Source organism: Scyliorhinus torazame, chromosome 12, assembly GCF_047496885.1.
Source record: "Scyliorhinus torazame isolate Kashiwa2021f chromosome 12, sScyTor2.1, whole genome shotgun sequence".
Taxonomy (NCBI): Eukaryota; Metazoa; Chordata; class Chondrichthyes; order Carcharhiniformes; family Scyliorhinidae; genus Scyliorhinus; species Scyliorhinus torazame.
In genome coordinates this window covers 218,418,899-218,446,318 of record NC_092718.1, presented here as the reverse complement: position 1 = coordinate 218,446,318, position 27,420 = coordinate 218,418,899, and the positions used below count along the sequence as shown (strand labels likewise).

Genomic DNA, 27,420 nt, shown 5'->3' with positions numbered 1-27,420 from the left:
GAATGACGGGTTGACTTGAAGAACTTAAATCTACTCTATTTCATCTACCTTAAACTATGCTATGCTTTTTACATTTAATTACAATTAACCTTATAACCTGAAATAGACATCTGCTTTGCAGCCTTTTATCCTAGATTATCATAGAATTTACAGTGCAGAAGGAGGCCATTCAGCCCATCGAGTCTGCACCGGCTCTTGGAAAGAGCACCCTACCCAAGGTCAACACCGCCACCCTATCCCCATAACCCAGTAACCCCACCCAACACTAAGGGCAATTTTGGACACTAAGGGCAATTTATCATGGCCAATCCACCTAACCCGCACATCTTTGGACTGTGGGAGGAAACCGGAGCACCCGGAGAAAACCCACGCACACACGGGGAGGATGTGCAGACTCCGCACAGACAGTGACCCAAGCCAGAATCGAACCTGGGACCTTGGAGCTGCGAAGCAATTGTGCTATCCACAAGGCTACCGTGCTGCCCATTTTCCATTTTCAAAAATCATTCTAGTACCTTCCTTAAATCTAGTTTATAACACAATGGCTTCACCTCACTGACAATGACCTTCCTGTTATCTATATTTGAACAAAGTCTGCTGTACTGGTATACATTTTCTATCCACCAGCCACTTCAAACTTGAAAGATCAAGTGTGCCTTATGGAGCTGACCCATTTTTCAGAGGATTAAGAGATATGTTAAATATCCTGCAGCACCTAATATATAATACCTTTAACTCCTTTTACACATCACTTCTGTTTCAAATTCTGGAATGAATATACCAATTCAACATGCCAAAGGACAAAACCGCACTGTCATAACAATGCAGCAACGGAAACAAAATAAGCCTAATAACTTTGGAATCAGGCCAGCACAAACTCTGGGAGATTAGAGTACAGGTGAGGATCAACTGGTGTATGCAATGTTTTAAAAGCTGAACTGTCTCACAGCTGGTGACCTATCTTCAATAAGATAAATGGTACACTACAATTTAACACACAAAATTTCTTTGTGCTGCAAGTTTGAGGTTGTCCAATATTACAGCCAGCAAAAGTATAATGGGAGAGACGGATTTGAGAATGGTAGCCCCCAAAAAATCATTGGCAAGTGTGCAAATTTTAAAAGACATTTGGTCACCTAAAAAGGTTAATCTGCCCGGTTTCAATTCAGTGATGTGTACAAGTAATGGGAGACAGGTACAGCTGAAACTTGTGCAAATGGATCTCCACTACATGCAGTGCATTTCTGTACTGCGTGCTTCAAGCAGCAGCATGGAGTGCAAGTAGCTGGAACTGGGATGTTGAGCTGCTGTTCTAATATATAGTTTAGGCGGAAATTGCTAAAACAAAATAGAACTTGGATATCATATTAATCAACTGTAAAGAGGGAGAACTAGGGAAAAATAGTCATGGGCATGTATGCCATGCAATCTTCTCAGATGAATGCAGGAATTTGTACAAATATACCAATCTAACAACACTTGGTATGATAAACAATCCTCAGCATAAACAAGTGCTGTGTTGAATTTATGGGCTTTCATTTTTGAAGTTTCATTTGAGCAGGTAGCTATCATTATCCTCTTGGTGTTTGAACCTTGCATTATAATCTGAAATCATGACTTGAATCTGCAATACATGATAATAAAATTGGTGATTTTTAATCAGTAAGAGTCAAGGGTTATGGGAATAAGGCAGGAAAGTGGGAGTTGGGGATTATCACATCAGATCAGTCATGATCTCACGTAATGGTGGAGCAGACTCAATGGGCCGAATGGCCTACTTCTATGTCTTGTGGTTTAGATTTCACTTTGGGAAGATGTTTTTAGCAAGTAGAGAAAATTTCTGACACCAGCATGTAGGAGATTTGTTAACTCACTTGGTTCATACTGAGAAGCCTCAATTTGTTCTGCACATTACTTACTTGTAGGTAATTTATAGCTGCGTTGTCTAATGGAGATTACATTTCAGCCAAATTTAGGTCATATTGATTTATGCTTACTGCTCATATCCTGTTTGGACTTGACTGATATTGTGCAGAAAACACAAGTGTTTGAAGTGAGCACATCAACATGACCTGTTTGGGGTTTTGTCTGGCATTTGCAATGCAAGGGTACTGCCCAAGACCCATGTTAGTAAATTCACATTTACTTCTACATAGCCAGACCTAATTTGAAATAGGGACCGAGGGTGATAGGTCCATTGATTTACGCAGAAGCTCAAGATAAACATAGCCAACGTGACAAGATTGATGCACCATACCTTTTCCTTCCTACCCAAGGACTTAATAATAATAATCTTTATTATTGTCACAAGTAGGCTTACAAGGGGGACACGGTAGCCAAAGGCAGGACCAAATTGTTTCACAAAAGAATGTACAGTTTCAGATAATGGGAGCACATAGATTAAAACCATTTTTTGGAAGTCATCTTGCAACCACTGCAGTGGACCATATATACTATCTTCCAAAATGCCACAGGGATTTTATAAATAACTAATTTAACACTATTATCAGTTCTTAACTAAACCGATGGTGATGTGTAGCATTCCACTGGAAAGTGACAGGGCAGCAGGGAGGATTGAAGAAAGGAGAAAAGAAGCTTTTAATTAAGTCCCTGTAAATATTGTCTCTTACTGACTGATCATAAATCACTTGGTCAATGGACACAGAAGAGGTGCTGCACATACTAACGATACTGCCAGATCGAGGACACATGGTGGTCAACTAGCTACCGTGAGGGAAAAGATCAAAAGAAATATATTCACTGCCACAAATAACGTTTTAGTTGTCACATTGGTCCCACTCCCTCCTGTTGGGATGCCTTCATCTAACGGCCTGAGAAGGCTCAGATCTTTTTTTAAATAAACATTTTATGGAGGTATTTTCTTTGGCATTTTAACAGCAACAAAATCAACAATATAAATAACAAGAGAAATTATGCAGTGCAAATTCCGCCACCCTCTCCCGCAGGTCTTGTCATTACTTACCCCCCTATCCTACAGTAGCCTAGCCCCCCTTTCTTCGGACGATTAGTTCTCGGCGAGGAAGTCGGCGAATGGTTGCCACCTCCCGGCGAACCCTAACAGAGGCACTCTCATGGCGAACTTAATTTTCTCCAGGCAGAGGAAGCCTGCCATGTCGGAAAGCCAGGTCTCCGATTTCAAGGGCTTTGAGTCCCTCCATGCCAGCAATATATGCCTCCTGGCTACCAGGGAAGCAAAGGCCCGAACATCTGCCTCTTTCTCCTCCTGGGTCCTGCGATATCCCAAAAATCCAGACTCATTGCCACTCTCGTATTTAATACCGTGGACATGATGTCGGCAAACCCTTGCCAAAATCCCCTCAGTTTTGGACATGCCCAGAACGTGTGGGCATGGTTCGCTGCACCCCCCCCCCCCCCCCCCCCCCCGGCCCACTTTGCACACCTGTTCTCCACCCAAAGGAATCTGCTCATCCGGGCAACCGTCATGTGAGCCCGGTGAACAACCTTAAACTGGATCAGGCTGCTGAGCCTGGCACATGTTGCGGTAGCATTGACCCTTCCTAGCGTGTCCGCCCAAAGACCCTCCTCGATCTCTCCCCCCCAGCTCCTCCTCCCACTTTTGCTTCAGCTCCTCGGTCTGCGTCTCCTCCGAACCCATAAGCTCTTTATATATGTCCGATTCGCTCCCCTGCCCATCCTCTAGAGACCACCCTATCCTGAATCCCCCTCAACTGTGGGAAGGTTGGCACCTGCCTCCGCAAAAAGTCCTGAACCCGTAAATACCGGAGATCATTCCCTCCAGCCAGTGCAAACTTCTTCTCCAGCGCCCTCATACTCGGGAAGCGACCTTCCAAGAACAAGTCCCCCATCCTCTCCATCCCCACTCTCCGCCAAATACAGAAACCCCCATCCATCCTCCCCGGGGCAAACCTATGATTGTCGCAGATTGGGGACCACCCCGATGCCCCCTCTGCTCCCACATGCCCCCTCCACTGCCCCCAGACTCTCAGGGCCGCCACCACCACTGGACTGGTGGAGTACCACGCCAGCAGGAACGGGAGGGGCGCCGTCACCAGTGCCCCTAAACCTGTGCCCTTACACGAGGCCGCCTCCATGCACACCCACGCCGGCTGCCCCCCACCAGCCACCTCCTCACCATGGCTATGTTAGCCACACAGTAATAATTACTGAAATTCGGCAGCGCCAGTCCACCATCTCCCCGATTCCGCTCGAGCATTGCTCTCTTCACCTGCGGGGGCTTACCCCCCCCCCCCCCCACCCCACACAAAGCCCACAATAATCTTATTAATCCGCTTTAAAAAGGATGCGGGATAAAGATGGGGAGGCATTGGAAAACAAAGAGAAACCTCGGGAGGACCGTCATTTTTACCGACTGCACCCTACCCGCCAGAGACAACGGGAGTGCGTCCCATCTCCGGAAATCCTCCTTCATCTGGTCCACCAACTTCTGCAACTTGTCCCAAACCCTCGCCACCTGAATACCCAAGTACCTAAAACTGGCCCTACCACTCTGAACTGCAGTTCCCCTAGTCGCCTCTCTTGACCTCTCGCCTGAACCACAAACAACTCGCTCTTCCCCATATTAGGCCTGTAACCCGAAAACCAGCCGAATTCCCCTAGGATTCCCATAATTTCCCCCATCCCCTCCATTGAGTCTGAGACATACAGCAGCAAGTCATCCGCATACAACGAGACTCTGTGCTCCACCCCCCGCTCCCCCGAACCAACCCCTTCCATCCCCTCAAGGCTCTCCGAGCAATTGCCAGCGGCTCTATCGCCAGTGCAAACAGCAGTGGGGAGAGGGGACATCCATCTCGTCCCCCGGTGTAGTCTGAAATATTCCGACGTCATCATATTTGTCCGTACACTAGCTACCGGCGCCCAGTACTGCAGCCTAACCCAGTCAACAAAGCCCCTCCCAAACCCGAACCGCTCCAGCACCTCCCATAAGTAATCCCACTCGACCCAGTCAAACGCTTTTTCCGCGTCAATCGCAACCACCACTTCAGCTTCCCTGCCTTCCGGGGGCATCATAATCACATTGAGCAACCTTCTCACATTGGCCCCAGCTGCCTACCCTTAACAAACCCAGTCTGGTCCTCCCCTATAACGTCCGGTACACAGTCCTCAATCCTAGAGGCCAGAATCTTGGCCAGGAGTTTGGCATCCATGTTTAACAAGGATATCGGCCTATAAGAACCGCACAGCTCCGGGTCTTTGTCCCTTTTCAAAATGAGCGAGATCATGGCCTGTGACATCGTCTGGGGTAAAACTCCTCTTTCCTTGGCCCCGTTAAAGCCTTTCAGCAGTACCCCAATACTCCGGAGAACTTTTTGTAGAACTCGACTGGGTACCCATCCGGCCCCGATGCCTTCCCCGACTGCATGGCCTTCAAGCCCTCCACTATCTCCTCCAGCCCTTCTACCAGCTCCCCATCCACTTTCGGGAAAGTCAGCCCACCCAAGAAGTGCCTCATCCCCTCCGGCCCCCCAGGGGGTTCCGATCTATACAACCTACTATAAAAATCCCGAAAGGTCTTGCTCACCTCACCCCCTCCGAGTCCCCAACTAAGTTCCCATCCCCGTCAACCACTTTCCCTATCTGCTTCCCTCTTTCGGAGCTGCTATGCAAGCATCCTACTGGCCTTTTCCCGTGCTCGTAGATCGCTCCCTTCACCTTCCTGAGCTGCTCCACTGCCCTACCTGTAGTTAACAAACCAAATTCCACCTGCAGCCTCCGGCAGTCCCTCAATAGCCCTGCCTTTGAAGCCTCCGCATATCTCCTATCCACTCGTAGGATCTCTCTTACCAGTCGGTCCGTTTCTGCCCTTTCCGTCCTGTCCCTGTGAGCCCGGATCGAGATCAGCTCCCCTCTCACCACAGCCTTCAGCGCTTCCCAGACCACCGCTGCTGAGACCTTCCCCATTTCATTTACCTGCAGGTAGTTAAGCGACACTTCCTCAACCTCTCGCAGACCGCTTCGTCCGCCAACAGCCCCACATCCAATCTCCATTGTGGGCGCTGAATGCTATCCATACTGACCTGCAGGTCCACCCAGTGCGGAGTATTGTCCGAGACTTGCCCGTTCTCGGACATGACCGGTCCAGGCCTGGATCAATAACCATGTTGAAATCCCCACCCATAATCAGCCTGTGCGAATCCAGGTCTGGAATCTTCCCCAGCCCCCTCTTTATAAAATCCCCATTGTCCCAATTTGGCACGTATACATTGACCAGCACTACCTTCATCCCCTGCAGCAACCATGATAAATCTACCTCCCACATCCGAGACTATCCTCCCTGCCTCAAATGCCACACGCTTGTTGATCAAAATTGCAGTCCCCCTTGTCTTCGAGTCCAGCCCAGAGTGGAAAACCTGACTAACCCAGCCTTTCCTCAAACTGACCTGATCCACTACTTTAAGATGCGTCTCCTGCAGCATCACCATGTCCACCTTCAGTCTCTTCAGGTGTACAAACACACAAGCCCTCTTCACCGGCCCATTTAACCCCCGGACATTCCAGGTGCCCAGCCTAGTTGGGGGGCAAAGGCCCCCCCCCCCCGCCAGTCAATCATCACCCTTCTTGGGCCCGCCTCTCACCCATGCGCCGCACCTCCTCCGGCCCGCCCCGGGGCAGCCCCCACCTCCCTCAGTGACCTTCCATCGAAGTCCCTCCCACGTCAGCAGAACCCATCACCCCCGTCCCCCCAAGCAACACTACTCTAAATCCCAACCCAGCTAATAATCTAAGCATATACACACCTCGCACTGTGCTTCCGTGAGCTAGCTCACTCAGCTAGCTTGGTGGCCGCCGCCTCTGGCGCCAAGTCTCCCACCCATTGTTCCCTCGCTCCTGTAAACAGGTTCCCTCATCCAACAATCCCCAAACAAACACCCAGCAGCAAGAAAACACAAAGAACCACCCACCGAAACCCAGACAGGCACGTCTCCATCCCACCAAAGTGGACAACAGTATAATCACCCCAAAAAAACATGACCAACATCTACCCCAAAAAGAACCAAAAAAAAACAGAAATTCGATTCTCCCCCCACTCTTCCCCCTCCCCTAAACAGAGCTCCAAAAAGACTGATAGAACGCAATACGAAATAACATAACCAATTTTACTAGGAAGAAAAAAAAAACCCAACCGAAGCCCCACCAACATTCCAAGGGGGAGAGAAGAAAAACAAATAAATAAAAAACCCCAGAAAAAAAAACAAAGTAAAGGGCCCAATATAGGCCAACATATTGGCAAGGAGTCCAAAAGTTCTCAAGCTCCCACCAGTCCATTTCTTTTTGCAAAGTCCAATGCCTCATCAGGCGACTCAAAATAATGATGTTGGTCTTCGTGCGTAACCTACAGGCACGCCAGGTACAGCAGGCCAAACTTCACCTGCTTCTTAAAGAAAATCGCCTTGACCGGATTGAAGCCTGCCCTCTTCCTCGCCATCTCCACGCTCAGGTCCTGGTACACCCGCAGGATGCTATTCTCCCACTTGCAACTCCGCGTGCACTTGGCCCACCGCAGAATACATTCCTTGTCCAGGAACCTGTGGAATCTCACCATCGCCCTCAGAGGGTCCCCTGCCCGTGGCTTCCTGGCAAGCGCCCGATGCGCCCTGTCCACCTCCAGCGGTCGGGGGAATGCCCCCTCCCCCAGCAGCTTTTTGAACATACCCGCCACGTATGCTCAAGCATCTGCTCCCTCCGGAAGAGCGACAATTCTTAGATCCTGACAGCGGGACCTGTTCTCAAGATCTTCCAAGAGCCTTTCCTGATGTTCGTGAAGCATCCACACAGCTGTTTGGTGCTTGTCTTGTTCCAGCAGCGCCTTCTCCACCTTCTGAATCGCCCGGTCCTGGGCGCCCAGTCTGCTTTCCAGGCGATCAATTGACTCCTTGATCGAGTCCAGGCTTCCCACTTCTGTCTGGCAAAACCATCCTGAATGGCCTGCATCACTGAGTCCACTGCACGCTGCGCCGCCACCCCAGGGGTCCGTCCCTCGGCCATACTGACTCCCGTTACAACTTCCACACCACTCGCTACTGGCTTCTTGTTTCTGCCCTTCGATCCTTTTTTCCATAAACCAGTGCAGGAAAGAGTGTCCAGCTGCCTCAGCCAATGAATCTTCCGATTAAAACCGAAGAAAAGTCCGGGGGAAAGGTCCAAAAGTCCAACCAGAGCGGGAGCCACCAAATATGTGACTTACTCCTCCACCGGAAGTCGAGAAGGCTCACATCTATAGATGACTATAGAGTTCAGCCTCAATTATCTCAAATCTTAACCGCTACACACCCAGGCTGTTCAGGTCATAGCAATTTTTTTATTTAAAAAAAAAAACTTGCTTGAAGAAATACATTCGTTGCTGTTTCAAAAGTGTACTATGAAGAGATTTATAGTCTGCCTCACTCAGGAATTAAACACAGCCCTGCGCCTTGCTTCTGATGGAGTGAAAATAGTATTTGACATTGTTTTGCTCAGAACTAAAGCTGCTACATACATCCGGGAATTGGATTTCTTCTGCATATTGTGCTCCAAGGATGTACAAGTTGCTGGTGTTCCTGCAGTTTTGCTCCTGACATTCATTATGCTATCACATTGGCGCCAAGTGACAGGTCATTCAGTCAAATGTGAAGTCATCCAATTTTCCCTGTTTCCTTCACCCTCTCTCCTCTTCTAACCCCTCCTTGCACAAATTGACATGACATCAGGGATACACAGTTAGCTTTGAACTAGTCAGTAAATGAATGGAGGGGGCTGAAAACTCAAACATACGTGCATCTAATTTATCCTGAACCATCCATCAGATTAATGGCCTTGTCATCAAGTGAGGTGCTCTGGGCATGATCCAGCACTATACATATATCATCCCATCATTTGCATTCCATTCTGCAGAGGACTGATGAAATTCCACTAACGTGCAGAAATGTACTTTTCAAATCAGTTCAGTACCTGGGGAGCAGACAAGCACTGGTTCATTGAGTTGGAGCTCATGCTACTTTACATGATGAATTTAAATCAGGAAGATAGCCCAGGCCGAAGGTGATGGAATATTCCACTATTTTAGTTACAACAGGAAGACATCCCAGGCCGAAGGTGATGGAATATTCCATTATTTTAGTTACATTAAGTATTATTTTACATTTTAAGTGTGTTCGCCACAAACAATTAGTCCTATTAGCAGTGGGTATCCGAAATAGTGGCTTTTAAATATTCATCAGTTATTCAAAGTTTGAGTAGATAAGCTTCAATATAACTCACTGGGAACAATGCATTCAAATCAGGTGAACAGTTCCTGGGGGTTACGTTCTTTTACATCTCCTTAAGGTGTTTTACTTCCCCACAAAAGCAATGATACTCCGTAACATTCCCAATACCCAAATCCATCTGGATTAAGTGATTGTTGACTATCCCATGCCAAACGTGTGCGTGCATGCACGTGTGCGTGGGGGGGTATGCACCTAATGTCTGGAGCTGCACGGAGCAAGATTATGATTGCAGCACATCATTAGGATACAACAAACCAGTCTCACATCAATTTAAACGCAGGTCCAGTTCTCAGTGAATTCAGCTTTACAGTTCACTCTACAATCTATACCCCTTGGTTACACCTCTAGATAAAAAAAGGCAAAAGGAGTGCTCACCAGCACTGGGTGATTTAATCACAAGATCCATTCATGCAAAAAAGCAGCCATGCATTCAAAACAGCACCAGCACATGATCTCATTTGAGATAAGTCTGGCTTACAGACACCAATTTGGAATAGAGTAACCTACTTCAAATAGGGAGTGGACCTGCCTGCAATTATAAAACCAAACAACATTTATTGCCAACTTAATATTGGTGTAAAGCTGGAGAAAAATGTGCTATGGAACACAATGAAACCAATACCAATGCAACTAATTTCAAGGTAACAGTAGAGATTGCACACAAAACTGCATTATTTCCCATGATTGAAAAATTAAAACTGCAATCACTAGGTTAGCCTCGTTTTTATGAAGAAGGTTTATTTTTCCTATAAGCATCATTAAGGAGCAGCACGGTAGCATTGTGGATAGCACAATTGCTTCACAGATCCAGGGTCCCAGGTTCGATTCCGGCTTGGGTCACTGTCTGTGTGGAGTCTGCACATCCTCCCCGTGTGTGCGTGGGTTTCCACCGGGTGCTCCGGTTTCCTCCCACAGTCCAAAGATGTGCAGGTTAGGTGGATTGGCCATGATAAATTGTCCTTAGTGTCGGGTGGGGTTACTGGGGTATGGGGATAGGGTGGAGGTGTTGACCTTGGGTAGGGTGCTCTTTCCAAGAGCCGGTGCAGACTCAATGGGCAGAATGGCCTCCTTCTGCACTGTAAATTCTATGATATCTATGAATTAAGAAAGAAGTTGGATGTGAGATTCCTGAACCAACTGTACACACAGCCAACAAGTTGCACAAAATATGCATTAGAATTGTGTATCATTGCATGTGATTCCCTAATAGTGAGACCAATCTTCAACAATATAATTTCCACTGGGACTACGGCGCTAAGGACCCAAGTTCGAATCCCAGCCCTGGGTCACTGTCCGTGTTGAGTTTGCACATTCTCCCCATGTCTGAGTGGGTTTTACCCCCCAACCAAAAGATGTGCAGGTTCGGTGGATTGGCCATGCTAAATTGCCCCTTAATTGGAAAAATATATAATTGGGTACTCTAAATTTAAAAAAAAAAACAATATATCTCCAAAAGGTTCAGTTTGATGGTAATAGCAAATTGTTACTCAAAGGTTTTGGATGCTGAATGGTTAAAAATCAGCTTCAGGTAAATGCCCCAATGGAGATGCCTTCGATCCTTTGTGGACTATTAATGACTTTACCGTATCCTGCAATCCAAGCTTCTGACCTATTTTTTCAAAAATGCGAACCTGATGCTGAACACCAGATGACCAGAAAACCATTGAATTATACAGCACAGGAGGCCATTCAACCCATCGTGCCTGTTTTGGCTCTTGTAAGAGCTATTCAATTTGCCCTACTCTCCAGTATTTTTTTAAAACTTAAGTATTTATCCAATTTCCTTTTGAACTTACTATTTAATCTGCTTCCACAACAGTTTCAGGTAGTGCATTCTAGATCATAACTGCAAAAAAGAAATAGGTTTTAATGCAGCTTCATCTGTAAAAGGGGGCATCAAATCCGATGGTCAATCATGTATTTTTAGATATCCGCTGCCTTTATCTTGATAAAAAAGATGCCAATGGGCATTAGTGGAGATTGCCTGTGGGCGGGTGCTTATTAGAGATATCTGCAATTATATAGGGCAGCATGATAGCACAGTGGTTAGCACTGTTGCTTCACAGCACCAGGGTCCCAGGTTCGATTGCGGCTTGAGTCACTGTCTGTGTGGAGTCTGCACGTTCTCCCCACGTCTGCGTGGGTTTCCTCCGGGTGCTCTGGTTTCCTCCCACAAGTCCCCAAAGACATGCTTGTTAGGCGAATTGGAAATTGAATTCTCCCTTTGTGTACACGAACAGGCGCCGGAATGTGGCGACTGGGGCTTTTCACAGTAACTTCATTGCAGTGTTAGTGCAAGCCTATTTGTGACAATAATAAAGATTAGGATTATTATAACTACCCATTACACTCAGCTTCACAAGATCCTTTGTTTTGTTGAGATAAATATGGACAATCCCATAATAGTTTTTTAAAAAATGCTGAAAACACACAAGAGATTCAACAGAATTGGAAAAGTGAAGATGTAGTACATGTTTCGGATGAATTCATCAAAATAGATATTATTTCAGAATTAATGAAAAAATGAAAATGAAAAATTTATACCTTGCCTTTTAACTCCCACCTTCCTGTATGCTATTCAATCAGCAATCGGATTTCAAAAATTGCCATTACACAGTCAGGAATTACAGCACCCTATAATGATTTTCCATTAATTTCTTTAAAAAACTTGAATAGCTGTTTATGAAATGAGATCAAGCTGGGCCCTGGGGACTTTACTCCATGAAGTGCAATGTATTTATTCTTAGTTTGCCATTTGTTTTGCATAATTACAACTACAGTTTGTGCTAGCAGTTAATTATACGTAATTAAACATTAGCCTGGATTTGCACCAAGTTGTCAGTGGCAACCAACCTGCCCTTGCTTGTAAAATGCAACAGAATTTCTTAATATTGCAGCACATCTAACAAAGGCAAGCTGTGTTAATACCAGCTCTCCATCCATTTTCCTGCACTGCTATTCACAGCAGCATCTATGGTTCTACAGATATTTGAGGCCTTTTCTTTTGAATCTGCACTCTGCTTAGCCCTAGTGCAGTTCAGGTAGCGCAAGTGCAAATCATGTCAATTACAACACTCAACATGCAGTCGGGATATTTCTGCCCAAATACTGCAATCTCTAGTTAAGTTCTAATTTTCAACAAATCCTTGGAAACCTCACTGCTCCTCCCTCTTCTTTTAAGACTACCCTTAAAAATCAACCCATTTGTTTGAACTGTTGGTCACCCATCCTAATATCAACTTATGGACTGGAGTGCCAGGTGTTCATAGAATTTACAGTGCAGAAGGAGGCTATTCGGCCCATCGAGTCTGCACCAGCTCCTGGAAAGAGCACCCTACCCAAGCCCACACCTCCACCCTATCCCCATAACCCAGTAACCCCACCCAACACTAAGGGCAATTTTGGACACTAAGGGCAATTTATCATGGCCAATCCACCAAACCTGCGCATCTTTGAACTGTGGGAGGAAACCGGAGCACCCGGAGGAAACCCATGCACACACGGGGAGGATGTGCAGAGTCCGCACAGACAGTGACCCAAGCTGGAATTGAACCTGGGACCCTGGAGCTGTGAAGCAATTGTGCTATCCACAATGCTACCGTGCTGTTCTTTGATAACGCTCCTGCAAAGTGTCTCAGGACATTTTACTGTGTTAAAGGTGCAATATAAATGCAAGTTGATTTCGGCAATAAATACCTCTCGCTAACTCTGTAAACCTAAAGTTGTCAGAAGTTGAAAATACTTGCAAAAAGAAAAGGGCTTTTCCAAAAAGAATGGAAGTATACAGATCTGCGCACAGGTAGTAGTAACTCATATGGCTCGTTTCATCCTGAGAGCAGCCAGGGGTCGCTGGTAACAAGGTGCAATCCTTCCCATGCACTTTGATGGTCCTCATGCAAACCATCCTGGAATGGAGTCTGAGGTTGGGGGGGGGGATAATTAGAATTGTGGTTCAAAAAACTATGTTACATTAAATGGAACTTATTGCTGGAAGGAGCCACCAGTAGACAATGCAGCAAATCATTTCAAATAAGGTAGAATAAACTTGCCTAAACACGGAAAGTCTAGGCTTTATACTGAAGGGTCTCAGTACATTGACTTAAAAAGCAAAACCAGCAACGGTTATACAATTTGTACAATGTTTAAACAAGCATTTCTCAGACAGCTCCTACTCAAAGAAATAATGCATGAATTTAATAAAATTATTTGAGATCCAGGGGCCTACGTGGGATTGAGTTTGAAGATGTGGACACTAATTTATCCAGATGTGCAGCCCAACCCCCTCCCCATTCCAGAGCCAGGACGTTGATATAAGGATGTGCTCCTTCATCTTTTCCACTTCCCTTCAACTTCAAGCAATCCATAAAGGTTACACTCTCTTTCCCTGAATGCCTTGGTCTCCCCCTGGATTCCTGGGCAAGTGCCCCACATCTTGAACAGTGATAAATTAAGCCCGAAGCTCCTGGCTCCAAGTGACAGCATGTTTGAAAAGGTTTGGGAGCCTGGTTATGATTTCTGCATTTTAATCTGAAATGTTGGTTAATTATTAACAACTGCATAATCCAAGTATAGAACGGCTGGTGTACTAAATCACTTTTTATGTATTCTCAGGATGCAAGACTCCCGACTCAGGCAGAAAAAATTAAACTGTGAGAAAGAGATATATTTGTAATACAAAGTGTTTTAATGCATTTTCAGAATTAAACAAAAAGAGTACAAGTTCATCATTTCAACACCCTCCCCCCCACCCAAAAAAAAACACTGCTTCGAAGGAAGTTTCAAACAACTTGAAATGTTTTTAAAATTATTTTTTATAAATTTAGAGTAGCCAATTATTTTTCTTTTCCAATTAAGGGGCAATTTAGCATGGCCAATCGACCCAACGAGCACATCTTTGGGTTGTGGGGGCAAAACCACGCAGATATGGGGAGAATGTGCAAACTCCACACGGACAGTGTCCCAGGGCCGGGATTCGAACCCGGGTCCTCAGCACCGAAGTCCCAGTGCTAACCACTGCCACCCTCAAAGCAACCTGAAAATTGACTTCTCTGTAAGCTGTTCAATCTTTCAGGGCCACCTTCATTTCTCAGTGCCTAAAATCAGTTGAGCAGATGGCCTCTGCAGCTGGTCTAATATTATAGCAATGTCAGAAACATGACCATATTCATGACTAAGCTCCTGCAGTCACGGAAAACAAATCAAATGAAGGAAATAAATAAGGGCAGCATGGTAGTTAGCACAATTGCTTCACAGCTCCAGGGTCCCAGGTTCGATTCCCAGCTTGGTTCACTGTCAGTGCGGAGTCTGCACGTTCTCCCCGTGTGCGTGGGTTTCCTCCCACAGTTCAAAGATGTGCAGGTTAGGTGGATTGGTCATGCTAAAATTGCCCTTGGGTGTCCAAAATTGCCCTTTGCGTTGGGTCGGGTTACTGGGTTATGGGGATAGGGTGGAGGTGTGGGATTGGGTAGGGTGCTCTTTCAAAGAGCCGGTGCAGACTCAATGGGCCGAATGGCCTCCTTCTGCACTGTAAATTCTATGAAATTCTAGTTCTATGAAATTCTTCTCCAATGACTCAACAGATATTGGAAGGTTTGTATGGATGATACCAAAATGGAGAGATTATTAACTAGCAGGAAAGATTCAAGAGCATGAGGGGGGGTGGGTTCTGGAAAAACAAAGGGGTGACCAAATAGACGTCTTTAAAATTTTGAACGGTGTTGATAGAAAATATTTCTAGCGGTGGGAGGACAAAAAGAGTGGCCAACAGTTCAAGGTCACTAATATCGAAAAGGAATTTCAGGAGAAGCATCCTTTACCCAGAGTGGCTAGAGGTGTTGGGACTGTTTTCCTTGGAGAAAAGGCAGCTAGAGGAGACTTCATAGAATCCCTACAGTGCAGAAGGAAGCCATTCGGCTCGTCGAGTCTGCACCGACTCAGGGCAGCACAGTGGTACAGTGGTTAGCATTGCTGCCTCATGGCACCGAGGACCCGGGTTCGATCACTGACCCCTGCCCGTGTGGAGTTGCACATTCTCCCTGTGTCTGCATGGGTCTCACCCCCACAACCCGAAGATGTGCAGGGTAGGTGGATTGGCCACGCTAAATTGCCCCTGAATTGGAAAACAAAGAAGAATTGGGTACTCTAAAAAAAAAAAAAAAAAATGTTTTTTTAAGTCTGCATTGTCCCTCCAAAAGAACATCCTACCCGGGCCCCACCCCCCACCCAACCTTTTGGATACTAAGGGGCACTTTGACATGGCCAATCCACCTAACCTGCATATCTTTGGACTGTGGGAGGAAACTGGAGCACCCGGAGGAAACCCACACACACAGGGAGATTGCAAACTCCACACAGGCACCCAAGGTTGGAATTGAACCTGGGTCTCTGGCGCTGTGATGCAGCAGTGCTAACCACAGTGCCCGAAAGAGGTATTCAAGATCTTGAGGGGTACAGACAGGGTGGTGGAGGCAGGTTTGATCAAGATATTCAAAAGGGAATTGGATTGTTATCCAAAAAGAATGCGCAAGCAAACAGGGATAAGGCAGGGGGACTAGGAATAGGTAGAATGCTCTTTCAGAGAGCCAGTGCAGACTTGATGGGCTAAATGACCTCCCTTTTGCACCGTAAAGATTGAGAATGTGGAACTCACTGTCACAGAAGTAGAGATGACAAATAACATATTTAATGGGAAATTAGATTAGTACAGATGGCGGATGAAGTACCATAAATGGTTTGGTTTCCTCTCTCCTGCTTCCCTTCCCTCCACCACCCACCACGCCACTCCACCACCCCACACACAGTCCCCAGCTCAAGCAACCCAATGACAAATCGATAAATGGGCAGATCAGAAACTGAGATATGGATATTCTTTTTTAAATGTAAATTTAGAGCACCCAATTCTTTTTTTTTTCCAATTTAGGGGCCATTTAGTGTGTCCAATCCACCTGCCCTGCGCATCTTTGGATTCTAGGGTTGAGACGCACGCAGACACGGGAAGAATGTGCAAAAGGGGCGGCACCTGGTGCAGTGGTTAGCACTGGTACTACGGCGCTGAGGACCCGGGATCGAATCCCGGCCCTGGGTCATTGTCCGTGTGGAGTTTGCACATTCTCCCCGTGTCTTTCACCCCCACAACCCAAAGGTGTGCAGGCTAGGTGGATTGGCCATGATAATTGCCCCTTAATTGGGTACTCTAGATTTTTTTTTTTTTTTAATTAAAAGAAAATGTGCAATTTCCACAGAGTCCCGGGGCCGGGATCAAACCCAGGCCCTCAGTGCAGTGAGGCAGCAGTGCTCACCACTGCGCCGTGCTAACCTGGGACGGTGCAGACTCGACGGGCCAAATGGCTTCCTTCTGCACTGTAGAGATGTTATGAAGACCCCACAACCCAAAAATGCGCATGTTTGGTGGATTGGCCACGCTAAATTGCCCCTTATTGGGGGGGGAAAAATTGAGTACTCTAAATTTTTTTTTAAACTGACAACAAATGCAAGTCCACACATTTAAATTGGTTCGCTCGACCTCCTGCCTCGAATGCCAGATTACGTACCCTTCTACCAAGCTCAATCTTAATAAATGCCAATTTTCCCAAGGGATGGGTGAGGATGTGCATTATGGCTGCCACAGAATTTGTAAAGGCTGAGCACAGGAAGAAAAAAGTTGGATCAGTGCCAGACTAGCAAGACATTATGGTGCAACATTCCAAATTCAGCATTCTCCTTCCCACCATCCAGGGACAAGCCATAGCAATAGGACCGGTCCTCCTCTTAAAGACCAAGTTAGTTTTTGATGGGAGCACATGACCAATAGGCTCAGGACAATTTGTTGCCCAGGCATTCCCAACTTCAGTTCCCAAATATCAAACCTGTCAACCCCAGCTGGCTTCCAACTCCAGGGTGGAATCACAACATTCTGGTATCCTGTCAGTCGTAACTTTAATTCATAAGAGGCAGCTGAATAATAAAATCTCAATATAATGATGCGTTGGCAAACTAAGTGCATCTTGCCAGGCGCATTATCCTCTTCCTTGTGGCACTGTTGAGAATAGCTGGGGGATTTAGTAAATTGTCAAGTCGTCATCTTTTTGGAGTGAAATTTTTGGAGATGACTGGTACTCAAATGCATGTTCAAAATTTACAGCACACTGGAAATGCTGTTGGAGCAACATTAGACCTTTAATGAGTCAACTATACAACATAGCTGGCATAGGTTTTTCCAACTCACACCTGGTCAACCATCAGCCTCCAGCATAGATCAAAACATTTTCAAAAACTTCTGGTTATTCAGCTTACTGGGTTCGTGAAGTGCAGCGAAGCCAACAGCATGGGTTCAATTTCCGTATCAGATTAGGTTATTCAAGAAGGGCCCGCCTTCTCAACCTTGGCCCCTCACCCGAGGTGTGGTGACCCTCAGGTTAAATAACCACCAGTCAACTCTCAAAGGGGAGAGCAGCCTGTGGTCCCCTGAGACTGTGGCGGCATTTTACTCCAAAGGCCAGACCCCAAGTAAACACCCCTCAAGTGATGTATTGAAAGCTTGAAGCTAAACAGGTGTTTTGGGAATAAATTATACCCCATCACACAAAGAAAATATAGACGTTCAAGATGAAGGGAGTTTGAAAATGGTGTAAATATCCCTCAGCCACATGGGAACAATCAGAAAACATTTACGTAAAATTTGACTCCCTAGAAAATTACTGTCCTCTCACTTTAATTATCCCAATTAGTCAAATGTGCAAGCAGTTAGAAAAAGTAGTTTTAGTGCAAGATTTTCTTTTTAAAACATCAACATAATTATAACACAGGCCAACCAAAACACTTAACGTCCACTGAAAACTATACCACAGCTTACATTTTAAGTACATGGTTTGGACATCTGAAGGGCTCGCAAATCGGTGCTCACGCAGCTAGGCTTAAACGTGAGCAAGTTGCCTGCATTGGCCCAGCGTCACAAAGTGCAAAACGACATCTTGAGGATTAAACTGATAGAGATGAAATTTGCCTAGCAACCGACTCATTAAAAGCCGGGTTCAGAAGCAGGCCAGCAATCCATTCTCTTATCTCTCCCTGCAAGAGATAACGCAGTCTCCATCTACTCACAATGAACAGTTTCTCCAGGAACTTCATGCTCTTCGTATTAACGTCCCGTCCCCCGAAAGAAAAAAATAAATCTCAAGCTTTTAAATTCACCACACAGTCTCATTTCCGTGTGTTTTGTTCTCCTTGAGAATGCATAACTTGTGGAAAGGAGACAGGGGGCTGAGTGTGTGTGGGGTGGGGTGACCACACACTGGAAGGACAATAGCTTGGCACGGTCCAAATTAGTGGTTATCCTCTTGGGGGGGGGGGGGGGGGGGGTGAATGCAGTGGATGGTGAAGAGGGGAGGGTGAATGCAGTGGATAATGAAGAGGGGAGGGGGAATGCAGTGGGCGATGAAGAGGGGAGGGGCAAATGCAGTGGGTGATGAAGAGGGGAGGGTGATGAAGAGGAGAGGGGGGATGCAGTGGGTGATGAAAAGAGGAGGGTGATGAAGAGGGGAGGAGGGTGATGAAGAGGGGAGGGGGGAATGCAGTGGGTGGTGGAGAGGGGAAAGAGATAGAGATCTAATGACAACTGCTGCCGTCCTGCGCAAATGATTAGTCACGCTGAATTCCCAGCTAATCAATTCAAGATAAACTGGTTTGGAGAGAAAACAGTACCAGTAAGGGGGGGGGGGGGAATGCCTCCGTAACAATGGCGTACTGTAAAAGATTGCAGATTGCCTCGGCTGATTAAATCCTGCATCACAGGCACACACACAAGGTTATGGCACAGCATAATCCCTCATGAGGACTGGCAATGCAAATCAAGCAGCGATTTCCTCCTCCTCCCTCCATCTCTCTCTCTCTCTCTCTCTCTCGGTCTGTCCTCCCTCTCCCCACATTAATCTTGATGGTGACACGGTCAGAAGGCTCTATTTTAATGCAGGTTTGCAGGGGGGGGGGGGAAGAGCAGAAACGCTGCATTTGAAGCAGCAATTTCCTTCTGAAGCTTCCCTTGTTGCATGGATGTTTGAGAAGGGAAAGGCTTTGACATCTGAGGGGGGAATTTCACACACACACACACACAGGAGGCTGCACGTTCAGGTCGAATTTAAATCCCGCCAACAAAAATCACCTAAAAAAAAGTTTTATTTTCTTTTTTTTTTAAACTTTGATCAGAGTTTCTTGGGCAATTCTCAGGCGTGGTGAAGATTAGACAAGGGCCACAGCGGCCAGCTGGCCTCCACTTCTTACATCGCATGGGAGTTATCAACACCACATTTTTTCTTTTGAAATATAGAAATATAAACAAAAACGGATCAATGCCGAAAAATTCCGGACATTTAAAAAGTTAAATCGACAACAACACCGGCGGATTCTTACTCTCGGATATTCTCTGCGAAGGCTGCAACCTCCACACGTCAGGGCCGGCCGGCTTTGCATCGTTTACGGCATTTTAAAAAATTTTATTTAAACAAAAAATACCTCCCGACAATTAAAAATGCAATTCAGACTTTTTGTGAGGAGAAAACCCCGCCGAGCTCCCTCCCTCCACGAGCCCTCACCTCCCCTGCCGGAAGTAAAGCAGCAGCTGCGCGTGATCGGCAGCGCCGCCCGGCCAATGGGGGCGCCGGTCCCGCTGCGACGCCCCGCCCATTGAGGGCACCGACGTCCAATGGGCGTCGCGGCAGCGGGCGGGACTTCCGCCGGTTGGTACGCCCCGCCCCTCTTTTGTTGAGAGCGTCCGACACCACCTCTGGAGGGGGGGGGGAGGGAATTTGAGGACTAAAAATCTGACAGCCTCCGGGATCGGAAAATCGGCCGACGAAACAACGCGCGAGGCGGACACTTACTTTCTGCGGAGCTGACAGGACTGCATAGTTAAACTGTGGGTAAGGTCATGAATTCGTTCGCTGGCTCCGGCTCGCGCCGCTCGCTCGCTCGCAGCCGCTGCGACTGCGGCAAAAAAAACGCCAGACGCAGCCAGCGGCGGCGCGTACGCATGCGCGCTACCAGCAGCCGCCGCCGGCAAGCACGCATACGTCGGGCACGCATGCGCAGATTTGGAGGTCGGTCCGGGCCGCTCCCCCCGTCTGCCTCGCTAAATCTTGCTGACCTTTAAAATCTCTCCACAGGTATCGCAATATATTTCGGGTCGTTTTAACTCAACACCCCGGCCTCATCACGTTCTTCACATTTCCACTTCAATTGTAATCCTCGCTGCTCCGGACGGGGGTGCCGCGGAGTTGAAGGAGGTGTGGCGCCCCTCTCGGTCGGAGGACCAAAGGTGTCTGAGCAATGATGCTCCACTCTTCACATTGAGTTATATGGACAATTAATTCATTGTTTAATAATGCATGTGTGCAACCCCAAAGGATTTCACAAATAGAGAAATACACTGAGCCATGATTTATTTTGAGGTCCAATCAAAATAATATACTGAAGGGCGGCATGTGGCGCAGTGGTTAGCACTGGGACTGCAGCGCTGAGGACCCGGGTTCGAATCCCGGCCCTGGGTCACTGTCCGTGTGGAGTTTGCACATTCTCCCCATGTCTGCGTGGGTTTCACCCCCACAACCCAAAGATGTGCAGGCCAGGTGGATTGGCCACGCCAAATTGCCCCTTAATTGGGAAAAATGAATTGGGTACACTAAATTTATATTAAAATAATAATATACTGAAGGAAATTGACAGAGGTTTTCCTGGTAGGGGCACTGGCCAAAAATAATAACAACAGAAACGTATCAACATCAAATCAAAATGTGAAAAGAGGGGTCGATAAAGCAATCCAACCCCCACGGTGCCCACAGAGCACGGAAGGCCTCGAGAGTCGTGCCTGTGTACACCGCATGCTCCCTCTCCAGTGACTCCCGGCATCGAATAATGCCTCGGAAGAGGGGCCGGCAGGCAGTCCGGCCGGATGACCCCCTTGGTCGCCCGTTGCCTGGACCTGTTAATGGCGAGTTTCACCAGGCCAATGAGCAGGTTTGGACTGAGCCATGGATCGAGGGGTCTGGAGAATGAAATCAAATGCCTACTTGAAAGGAAGTGGGCAATGATATTGCTTTTAAAGAGGAGAGGTAGAAATGAAGTTAGAACCCGAATAAAATGCTTGACGTTTGATGATATACTGACTTTCCCCACCTACAAGCACCAGGATGCCCGAATCTGTGGATCACAAGATCCTTGGAGATCACATGCCTCACATAAATTTGTCCATCGCGAGTTGAGGGAAAATCAACCACCTGAAACACATGATCTATTCAACGACTACATTGCTGTTTGTGGAACAATGTTGTGTGGAAGTCAGCCACCACACTTTCTACTGTAGAACAGTGAATAGTTTTCAATACAAAAATTCTTCTCAGTAGGTTGGGATAGCAGAGATAAAAACGCACATTTTCTTCTTTCGTCGAGCTTGTTGTGAATCAAAATGTATGGGAGAGCCTAGAATACTAACAGAAAAACCCTCAATGGTTTCACAGACAAGGTCTTCAGCTGTTCTAATGCATGAGAACATAGTCCCTTAGCAGACTGATGAACTGTCTCCAACATTTTTTCCACAAATGTGGAAATTGGTCTGTATCCAAACACAGTTTTGGCCAGCATTCTAGAAACAAGTCATCAGACAGCTGCACCAATTAGCCAAAGGCTGCATAACTCAAAGTGGTGGATACCACTGGACCCACAAACCCTTCTCAATTACAGATGCTCCAACATCCTTCACTGCAGCAGCCTCTCTATGTAACAGTTTTCACCTGTTGTTCACTGGGTAGTGACCAGGTGCAGTTTTCCTGGTTGATTTATTATCCCACTCCTCTGCACAGGATCCAGTTTAGTGTCTCTCATAGCGGGGCGGGCGGGGGCGGGGCGGGGGGGGGCTCGCCTTGATACTTCAGATTTCAAATCTAAGATTTGAAATAACGAGTAAAGTTAATTTGGTAGCTACACCCTGCTGGAGCGATTGCTGCTTCCGGATGTGGAAGGGGAGGGAAGATTTGGGGATATATACAAGTGGCTGTGGGAGCAGGGAGGCAAGCGGGTGGTGAAGATAAAGGAAAAATGGGAAGCGGAGTTGGGAATGGAGATCAATTGGGGAGTATGGAGTGAAGCACTGCGAAGGGTAAACGGGACCTCCTCTTTGTGCAAGGATGAGCCTGATACAGTTTAAGGTGGTTCACAGGGTGCATATGACTCAGGATGAGAATGAGTGGGTTCTTTCAGGGGTAGCAGATGAGTGTGAGAGATGTGGGAGAGAGCCAGCGAATCACGTGCACATGTTTTGGGGTTGTGAAAAATTGGGAAGATTCTGGGCGGGAGTGTTTGCGGTCTTAACCAGGATAATGGAGAAGGAGCTGGACCCGGACTCTTTCGTGGCGATATTTGGGGTCTCAGAGAAGCTGGAGCTCATGGAGAGGAGGAAGGCCGATGTCGTGGTCTTTGCCTCTCATTGCACGGTGACAAATTTTGCTGGACTGGCGGTCGGCATCGCCGCCGGGGGTAGCAGCTTGGTTGGGTGACCTGTACAACTTCCTGCGGTTAGAGAAGATAAAGTATGAGTTAAGTGGCTCTGCAGGGGGGGGATGTTTGTGACTGTGTTTGAGGAGCTATTCATCATCGGGGGGGTGGGGGTGAAAAAGGGGGAAAATCTATACAAACTGCATTGTTGATTGCTGGGAAGTTTGTTTCCTGGGGTGTTTATTTGCTGCAACCTGTTTTGATACATGTTTGTCATAAAATACATTAAAAAAATTAATTTGGTAGCGCAGCGACCTGCAGTGCCTGATTCTGCCCAAAATAAATTGGTTACTTTATGTTGGGAAAGGCAATTTTTCAAATTGATGATTCAAATAGCTAGCTTTTCTTACCCAATCTAAGTGACTACCTGTTTCAAACATTACAAAAAACCTGAAGCAATTTTTACTGTTCCTGATTAAGCACATTTACATTTCCTGTAACATGCAGAGGGACGATATTGAAGAATGGTGGGTCTGGATCTCGGCACCATTTTGAGGCAGAATACCAGGAGCTTTGCCATGCACATGGCAGTATTGTACTAGAAACGTTTAATACTGACACCAAGTTTCCTAAGCTGGAGGAGTAGTATCCCGTTACACAGCAGCTGCCACTCAACGGGTGACGATTCACCTGTGGGTCAGAAAGTTGCAAGTTCAAGTCCCACTGCAGCAAACATTGCAAAAACAGATCATCTTGTCCTCATCACACATCTGTGTGTGGGAGCTTGCTGTGCATAAATTGGCTGCAGCTTTCCCTACTTTGCAACAGTGACAAGAAACAAGTATTTCAGTGGCTATAAAAGCACTTTGGGAAGTGCTGTATAAATGCAAGACTTCCTTTGATTTTATTGATAAATCCCTTCACTTTTTGATAAGCACAAAATATCACCTCGACCCACAGACGTGAATGATGGCTGGAACACAATCTCTGAGCTTGGATCTTGCTCACAACCTTGTCTTCAGAGTTTTCTCAGGGCTTTTGACAACCAACATCTGAATCTCCCCATTGTATTGCAACTTTGCAAAAACACTAAGCCTTTATTGTAAATCATCGTATATCTTCCCTTGAGATTTAGCCTCCAGTTGTAGATGGAGATACTAATTTGGCGTCTTTGTGACTGTTTGATAGTTATAATAGGCTATTCAATATTTGCGTCTCCAAAGTAGCCTCTGGCCATTACAGTCTGGCACAGATCCTCTTCTCCTCCTTTCTGCCTGAGGGCATTGCCTTGTTTGCCATTAAACAATACTCTTTGACATAATTTTGCTCACAGTGGCATGCAGGTCCACACTTCCCCATTCTGCCACGATTAAAACGTTATATTAAAGTCAGCCCATCTGCAAACATCAAATCCAACTGGTTCCTTTGAAATGCTTCAATTCTGCAATTTAAATGAAAGTTCTCACTGGCACCTAGATGCAAGGACGGTTGTTTAATGAAAGAAAGAAAGAACTTGCTTTTCCACAGTGCCCTTCATTACCTCAGGATGATGCAAAGCACTTTAAAGCCAAATAAACAATTTTGAAATGTAGTCAGTGTTGCAATGGAGCAAACGCAGCTGGAAATGGACCATACAATCAACAGCGAAAGAAATGCAGACACGGAAAATGCTGGGAAAACTCATCAGGTGAACCAAATAAATGATCCGATTATCTTTTTTTTACAGATGTTGTTTGAAGGATAAATATCCCGTCAGGATATCCGGGTATTCTCCGTGCTCTACACTACAGGATCGTTTACAACCACTTGAGAGGGTAGACAGGTCTCTGGTTTAAAGCCTCATCCTTTGTTTTCTAAATTTAGAGTACCCAATTATTTTTTTTTTCCAATTAAGGGGCAGTTTGGCATGGACAATTCACCTAACCTGCACATCTTCAGGTTGTGGGGGTGAAACCCATGCAGACACGGGGAGAATGTGCAAAATCCACACGGACAGTGACCCAGGGCTGGGATTCGAACCCGGGTCCTCAGCGCCGCAGTCCCAGTGCTATCCACTGCGCTACATGCAGCCCTAAAGCCTTATCTGAAAGACACCACTCTCCCTCAGTGCATACTTGAATCCAAAAGTAGGGAAATTCCGCTTCAGTTATACAGAGCACTAGTGAAACCACATCTGGAGTACTGTACAGTATCGACCACCTTATTGACGGAAGGAATTAAATGCCTTGGAAGCAGTTCAGAGAAGGTTTACCAGACTAATACCTGGAATGGGCGGGTTGTGTTATAACAGAAGGTTGGAAGGGCTAGGCTTGGCTAGCTCGCGGTAAACCTTTGGGAGGCACGACAGCACAGTGGTTAGCACTGTTGCTTCACAGCGCTAGTGACCCGGGTTCGATTCCCGGCTTGGGTCACTGTCTGTGCGGAGTCTGCATGTTCTCCCTGTGTCTGTGAGGGGTGTCTGACGGGTGCTCCGGTTTCCTCCCACAAGTCCTGAAAGACGTGCTTGTTAGGTGAATTGGACCTTCTGAATTCTCCCTTAGTGTACCCGAACAGGCGCCAGAGTGTGGCGACTAGGGGATTTTCACAGTAACTTCATGCAGTATTAATGATGTGGAGATGCCGGCGTTGGACAAGGGTGAGCACAGTAAGAAGTCTTAAAACACCAGGTTACACCAGGTACATACCTCTTCATTCACCTGAGGAAGGAGCAGTGCTCCGAAAGCTAGTGTTTGAAACAAACCTGTTGGACTTTAACCTGGTGTTCCGCCAGGGTCACTCAGCTCCTGACCTCATTACAGCCTTGAGGTGAGGTGAGAGTGATTGCCCTTGGCATCAAGGCAGCATTTGACCGAGTGTGGCATCAAGGGGCCCTAGCAAAACTGGAGTCAATGGGAATTGGGGGAAACCTCTCCGCTGGTTGGAGTCATACCTGGCACAAAGGAAGATGGTTGTGGTGGTTGATGTCAATCAACACAGCTCCAGGACACCACTGCAGGATTGAATTGGATTTTTACGGTGAAAAGTATTGTTCTGCGTACAATCCAGGCAGATCATTCCATACATGAAAAAAACAACAGAGGGCATACTTAAATACACAATGCAAATACATGGACACAGACATGAGTCGAGTATTTCAGCCTCAGCCACCAATTCAAGAGCTGACCACCCTCTGGGTGAAAGTTTTTCCTCTTGTCCCTTCCAGTCCTTCTATCAATCACCTAAAAGCTATGCCCCTGAGTAATTGATACCTCAGCCTCTCATAATTTGTACACTTCAATTGTCACCCCTCAGCCTCCTCTGTCCGAAGGTAAGCAACCCTAACCGATCCAATCGTTCCTCAAAGCTGCGATTTCCAAGTCCTGGCAACATTCTTCTTTCCCAATTACGGGGCAACGTAGCATGACCAATCCACCTACCCTGCACATCTTTGGGTAGTGGGGGTGAGATCCACGCAGACATGGGGAGGATGTGCAAACTCCACACATACAGTGACCCGGGGCCGGGATCGAACCCGAGTCCTTTGTCACCGTGAGGCAGCAGTGCTAACCACTGCGCCACCATGCCACCCCTGACATACTTGTGCATCTCCTCGGTACTCTCTCCAGAGCAATCTGTCCTTCCCGTAATGTGGTGACCAGAAATGCACACCAAACGGCAGCTGTGGCCGAACCAGCATTGGATACAGTTCCAGCAGTACATCCCTGCTTTTGTATTCAGCACCTCACCCAACAAAGGAAAGTATTCCATACGCTTTCTTTACCACCGCATCCACCTGTTTTGCCACCTTGTGAACGTGCACTCCAAGATTATATATCATTGGATAAAACATGTCCCAATTTAAAATTACAAAGTCCAGTGTGGCTGAGCAAACATTGCAATTTTTTTTTTTAATTACGGGATTTGGGCACGGTTGCTCATCCCTAATTGCACTTTAACTGAGTGGCTTGTTCGGCCATTTCAGAGGGCAGTTAAAGGCCAGCCACATTGCTGTGGGTTTGGAGTCATGTGTGGGCCTAAAGGGAGTCAGTGAACCAGATGAGTTTTTACAATAATCAATGAGAGTTTCAAAGTTACCATCACTGAGATTAGCTTTCAATTCCAGATTTTATTCATTGAATTTGAATTCCACCCGTTTACTTGATGAGATTTGATCCCATATCCCCGGGGGAACAGCCTGGGTCTCTGGATTATTACCTCTGTGCCACCACCCACCCCTGGAGTTTTCCAGAACCAAACACATTTCAGAAAGGGTAAAGAGATATTTCAGCCAATGTAATACGGCAAAAACAAGCCTTTTCTTTTTACCTTAGTCCAGGGATCGATGTACGATGGTTTAAAAAAACGATGATTAATTATATATTGTATGTTCAGTCTTAGAATGATTGATGAATTAAAAGGGAAAAGCCCATTTTTATCTGCTCTTGGGACTATTATTGATTACGTGTCCCCAACAACTATGATTATAAAACGCTCTCTGACCTTCAAAGCAATAGCAAACCATTGTTAAGTTGTCACTAATGTATTAAAAATTTAAAGTAGTATTCAAAGGGGATCTTGGTAATGTGATACATTGGGCATGCATTATGATGGGCCTGCGTTGCGATAGGCCTGTGTTGCGAGGGGCCTGCATTACAATGGACCTATGTTACGATGGACCTGCGTTGCGATGGGC

The 27,420-nt window shown here is 46.5% G+C and overlaps 1 protein-coding gene and 1 long non-coding RNA gene across 3 annotated transcripts in view; one reads left to right on the top strand and one right to left on the bottom strand.

The window, feature by feature from the left end:
- Positions 1–20,295, bottom strand: part of fam222ba (family with sequence similarity 222 member Ba) — a 70,294-nt gene extending 49,999 nt beyond the window's left edge. Inside the window, exon 1 of one of the 2 annotated variants that reach the window (XM_072469949.1) lies at positions 20,144–20,295. The gene's annotated coding sequence lies outside the window, so the exon portion shown is untranslated. Of the gene's footprint in view, positions 1–19,673; positions 19,842–20,143 lie in introns of those variants that run through there. The other variant, XM_072469951.1, reaches the window with a different exon arrangement.
- Positions 20,055–24,662, top strand: LOC140386992 (uncharacterized). The gene is made up of 3 exons (XR_011933729.1): positions 20,055–20,182; positions 20,426–20,577; positions 24,475–24,662. It is a non-coding gene; the product is annotated as an uncharacterized lncRNA (long non-coding RNA).
- Positions 24,663–27,420: the final 2,758 nt, after the last annotated feature.